The sequence below is a fragment of the Prionailurus bengalensis genome, chromosome E4, assembly GCF_016509475.1.
Source record: "Prionailurus bengalensis isolate Pbe53 chromosome E4, Fcat_Pben_1.1_paternal_pri, whole genome shotgun sequence".
Taxonomy (NCBI): Eukaryota; Metazoa; Chordata; class Mammalia; order Carnivora; family Felidae; genus Prionailurus; species Prionailurus bengalensis.
Genome location: NC_057360.1, coordinates 2,114,756 through 2,120,755, shown reverse-complemented (window position 1 = coordinate 2,120,755; position 6,000 = coordinate 2,114,756).

The following is a 6,000-nucleotide window of genomic DNA, read 5'->3' as shown; positions in this document are numbered from 1 at the left end:
CGATTAAGCGTCCGACTTCAGCCAGGTCACGATCTCGCGGTCCGGGAGTTCGAGCCCCGCGTCAGGCTCTGGGCTGATGGCTCAGAGTCTGGAGCCTGTTTCCGATTCTGTGTCTCCCTCTCTCTCTGCCCCTCCCCCGTTCATGCTCTGTCTCTCTCTGTCCCAAAAATAAATAAATTAAAAAAACGTTGAAGAAAAAATAAATAAATGTTAGAAAAAAAAATTTTAAGCAAAGATCTCAGTAATGGGATTATGGGAGATTTGTTTTTAAAAACACATACTTAAAAAAAATTTTTTTAAACATTTATTTCTTTTTTTAAAGGATTTTTTTTTCAACGTTTATTTATTTTTGGGACAGAGAGAGACAGAGCATGAACGGGGGAGGGGCAGAGAGAGGGGGAGACACAGAATCGGAAACAGGCTCCAGGCTCTGAGCCATCAGCCCAGAGCCTGACGCGGGGCTCGAACTCACGGACCGCGAGATCGTGACCTGGCTGAAGTCGGACGCTTAACCGACTGCGCCACCCAGGCGCCCCTAAACATTTATTTCTGAGAGACAGAGGGAGACGGAGCATGAGCAGGGGAGGGGCAGAGAGAGAGGGAGACACAGAATCCGAAGCAGGCTCCAGGCTCTGAACTGTCGGCACAGAGCCCGACACGGGGCTCGAACTCACAGGCCATGAGATCATGACCTGAGCCGAAGTCGGACATTCAACCGACTGAGCCACGCAGGTGCTCCTAAAAGCACATACTTTAAAAAATATATTTATTTTTACTTATTTTTAAAAGAGAGAGTAGGGGAGGAGCAGAGAGAGGCGGACAGAGGATCCGATGCAGGCTCTAGGCTGACAGCCCAGAACAATTTTGACTTTTTTCCAGGTAAAGAGACAGAGGTCCGGAAAGTGAGTCTAAGGTCACAACATCTAAAAACTGACAGATCGAGGGGCACCTGGGTGGCTCCGTCCATTAAGCATCCGACTTCGGCTCAGGTCATGATCTCATGGTTCGTGAGTTCGAGCCCCGCATCGGGCTCTGTGCTGATGGCTCAGAGCCTGGAGCCTCCTTCGGATTCTGTGTCTCTTTCTCTCTCTCTGCCCCTCCGCCGCTCACGCTGACTCTCTCTCAAAAATAAGTAAACATTAAAAAAAATTTTTTTAGGGGCGCCTGGGTGGCGCAGTCGGTTAAGCGTCCGGCTTCAGCCAGGTCACGATCTCGCGGTCAGCGAGTTCGAGTCCCGCGTCGGGCTCTGGGCTGATGGCTCAGAGCCTGGAGCCTGTTTCCGATTCTGTCTCCCTCTCTCTCTGCCCCTCCCCCATTCATGCTCTGTCTCTCTCTGTCCCAAAAATAAATAAACGTTGAAAAAAAAAATTTTTTTTTAAAAATTTTTTTTAAAGAATTATCAACGATGGGGTGCCTGGGTGGCTCAGTCGGTTGAGCGGCTGACTTCAACTTGGGTCATGATCTCGCTGTCCGTGAGTTCGAGCCCCGCGTCGGGCTCGGTGCTGACAGCTCAGAGCCTGGAGCCTGTTTCAGATTCTGTGTCTCCCTCTCTCTGACCCTCCCCCATTCATGCTCTGTCTCTCTCTGTCTCAAAAATAAATAAACGTTAAAAAAAATTAAAAAAAAAAAGAATTATCAATGATCAATCAGAATTCTCTCTTCAAACCCTCCAGGCAGGATGCCATTTTCTTTCTTCTGTATTAGGGAGTTACAAACACGAATACATGCCCATGGTGGCCACGCAGGTACCACTGTAAAAAGATATTGGTGCAAAATGATCCATCAGAGCAAGGACGGTGTCCCTCACGACTGGCTGGGGCGACTGTTGCAAACTTAGAGCACATGTCCCTCCTCAAGGAGGCAGCCTCCGGTCAGGGTCATCCAGCGCCAAGGGCAGGCGCAGATCTGAAGGCGGTAACAACCAATTCAAGCTAACAACCTCGCAAGCCTCATAAAACGCTTCTATCCTGTGACAGGGGCTGTGGGGCTCCAGAGGCATGACCTTGGCCCTCCCTGTGCTTGCAGTCAAGGAGTACAAAATAATTATCCCCACTAAAGCGTTCTGTGCGACTCAAGCGCAACATTTATGGAGTACTGATTATCACAGAGAAAGCAGGAAACGCACGGAGTTGAACTCAGTCTCTGGGAATCTAATAACATTTCGCAGAGAAGGTGAATACCGTGCGGAGGGAACAGAGGGAAACGTTGATCTGAGGGAGGAAACTTCTAAAAGAATCTCAGAAATGGTAAAACTGGGACCCCTGGGCGGCTCAGTTGGCTGGGTGTCTGACTCCTGATTTTGGCTCAGGTCATGATCTCATGGTTTGTGGGATCGAGCCCCATGTTGGGCTCTGGGCTGACAGCTCGGAGCCTGGAGCCTGCTTCGGATTCTGTGTCTCCTTCTCTCTCTGTCCCTGCCCCCCCCCCCCCCCCGCCCCGCTCACACTCTGTCTCTCCCTCTCAAAAATAAACATTAAAAATTTTTTTTGAAAGAAAAAAAAAGCCTGCTTGGGATTCTATGCCTCCCTCTCTCTACCCCATGCTCTCTCTCTCTCAAAATAAATAAACATAAAAAAGATTATTCAATATGTTAAACTCCAAAACAGTAAAAAAAAAAAAGTCAATGATTAGTTTATCAGATTTTACCTGTCCATCTTCCTAGGTATGTTCTATAGGTTTTAATGCTTATACTGTTTTTTTTTTAATCTTTTTTTTTTTATGTTTATTTTTGAGAGAAAGTGAGAAAGAGCGAGTGCCGGGGGAGGGGGGCAGAAAGAGAGATGGGAACAGAGAATCCAGAGCAGGCTCCGTGCGGACGGCACGGAGCCCGACGCGGGGCTCGATCTCACAAACCCGGAGATCCTGACCTGAGCCGAAGTCCGATGCCTAACCGATTGAGCCACCCAGGCGCCCCTATTTATACTTGTTAAAAAAAAATTTTTTTTTTTCAGGTTACGAAAGGAATGCTTATCGCAGAAAACTCAGAAGACGGAATCTGTATTTCCAAGAAGAATTCTATTTACTCATCACGTGACAGTTACTGGATACTCAGGCTGGAGCAGTGAGCCTAGCACATCAAGGAAATACAGTTGGGACTTCTTGGCGCTTTGGCCATGTAATATGAATGCGAATAAATATGTAATATGTAATACGAATAAAGATCCAGGCTAAGTGGAAACAAGTCACTGGGGCTCAGAGTAGCAGAATGAGAGTCCCCTACGACTAGAGGCGGCTTCACCATCAACGAACGAAGCTCGTTCCTAAGCCCGCGCGCACACAGGCCCTTCCAAGGCCGCTGCGGTATTTTCGCCTGGTCCAAAGCTTCTGTCGAAGTTTCTAAAACAAGATACGTAAGCCCACTGTCTCTTTGCGTCCTCCCTTCCCTCTGTCACTCCTCCGCGTTAGAGGGTTCAGGAATGGGACTTTCTGGGGACCTGGGGACGATGATTAAGGGATACCTTTAACTGGAGCTCTGTTAAATCAGTGCTCACGGTGGCTGTAGGAACGGCTTTCTGAAATACACCTACTGCCCGTAATGTCAACTCAGCCAGCACCGTGTCACAAGCGTGCAGGGCCAGGGGGCAGAGGAGCTCTGTGACACCTGGCACAGAAAATACATGGGCAGTGGGGGACCGAGGCGGGGGGGGAGGGACAAGATGTGAAAGGAAATGAGAAACTGGTCCACAGGAAATCCTTGCAACCGTCAAGAGGAAAAAATTATTGGTGGAAGAATCAAGTCTCTCAATGCCTAATCTCAAATGCCCAACCAGGGCGCCTGGGGGGCTCAGTCAGTTAAGCGTGTGCAACTCTCGGTTTCAGCTCAGGTCGCGATCTCACGGTTCGTGGGTTTGAGCCCCGTGATGGGCTCTGTGCTGAATGCTGAGCCTGCTTGGGATTCTCTTTCTCTTCTCTCTCTGCCCTCCCCTGATTGCACTCAATCGCTCTCTCAAAATAAACATTAAAAAAATAATAATAAGGGGCGCCTGGGTGGCTCACGATCTCACGGTTCGTGGGTTTGAGCCCCGTGACGGGCTCTGTGCTGAATGCTGAGCCTGCTTGGGATTCTCTTTCTCTTCTCTCTCTGCCCCTCCCCTGATTGCACTCAATCGCTCTCTCAAAATAAACATTAAAAAAATAATAATAAGGGGCGCCTGGGTGGCTTAGTCGCTCGAGCGTCCGATTTTGGCTCAGGTTATGATCTTGTGGTTCACGAGTTTAAAAAATTGAAAAAAAATAATGGAACATATTAGAATTCTTGGGTTTACGGGATACAAACTCCTACTCTTTCTTACTACAACGAATCTGTCTGTAGTTGAAGTCACATGTTTTGTTTATCTTAATGAATCAGAACCTGTCTTAACGGAGCAGACAAATCTTGTTCTGAAAAACACTGGGAATCCACCAAAAACCATACGCAAAATGCCATTCAAGCCGCCAAACATCCCTGAAATATTAGAGCTCAGATGTGAAAGAAACTCGATACAGGTTTTTCCAAATTTGACAATAATCTTTAAAACAATACACTACACACTAATAACAGTAATGACGCGGGAAACTAAAACATAAACAATAATACACTTTTTTTTTTTTGGCCTGTCAAAGTATCTACGACTTTATTTTTCATTCTCAAGATAGTTAACATACAGTACAGTCTTGGCTTCAGGAGTAGAACCCAGTGATTCATCGCAAATGACACCCAGGGTTCATCCCAACAAGGGGCCTTCTCAATGCCCATCACCCATTTTCCCCACCCCATCAACCCCCGGTTTGTTCTCTGTATTTAAAAGTTTCTTATGGTTTGCCTCCCTCTCTGTTTTTATCTTATTTTTCCTTCCCTCCGAATAAAAAGTTTTTTTAAAAAAATATTTATTTTTGAGAGACAGCGCGAGTAGGGGAGGGTCAGAGAGAAAGAGGGAGGCACAGAATCAGAAGCAGGTTCCAGGCTCTGTGCTGACAGGTTGGGGCTCGAACCCACCAGCTCTGAGGTCATGACCTGAGTCGAAGTCAGACACTTAATCAATTGAGCCATGAGCCACCCAGGGGTCCCCTAATAAAAAGTTTTTGATCACCATGCTGAGAATAAGACTGACCTTTCTATTTTCTTTATAGAAACTATTACAAAATGTCACAGGAAAAGGTAATTGAAAGTATGTGGCCTTGGGGCACCTGGGTGGCTCAGTCGGTTAAGTGTCCGACTTCAGCTCAGGTCACGATCTCGCGGTCGGTGAGTTCGAGCCCCGCGTCAGGCTCTGTGCTGACGGCTCAGAGCCTGGAGCCTGCTTCCCATTCTGTGTCTCCCTCTCTCTCTGCCCCTCCCCCGTTCATGCTCTGTCTCTCTCTGTCCCAAAAATAAATAAACGTTAAAAAAAAAATTAAAAAAAAAAAGAAAGTATGCAGCCTGAAAATGTGGGGAAAATTATCATAAATGGTGCCCATAAAGTCTAGACACACAGGTAAATATGCACAATGCTGCCAAGGGCATTTTCAATCTTTAAAAAAAATAAACTGTGTTTCTGGACTTTTGGACACCCTGTAGAAGTGTGTCAGGAAGGTAACAAATATTTTACGGTCGTGTGTGATGCTTGTGGCTTTTTTCAACTTATCAAAGTGTCATTTGTGATCTCTCTTTCTAAACGTATTTACCTACATAATTTTTGGATTTTTTTAAAGAAGGGTTTTTTTTTTTAAGTTTACTTATTTTGAGACAGAGAGAGAGAGAATGAATGAGCAGGGGAGAGACAGAGGGTGAGGGACAGAGAATCCCAAGCAGGCTCCTCACTGACAGCCAGCGTGTAGGCGGAGTCTCGAACTCACTAGATCATGACCTGAGCCAAAACCAAGTTAGATGCTTAACCAGCCGAGCCCCCCCAGGAGCCCCTTGGGTATTTTTTTTAATAGGGGCCCCACAAATCGTAGGAGCTCCCGGTCCTGCAAAACCAGCGTCTACCAATTTAATACAACCTCACAGGAGCCCAGGAACTTTCTGCAGCCTCAGTTACC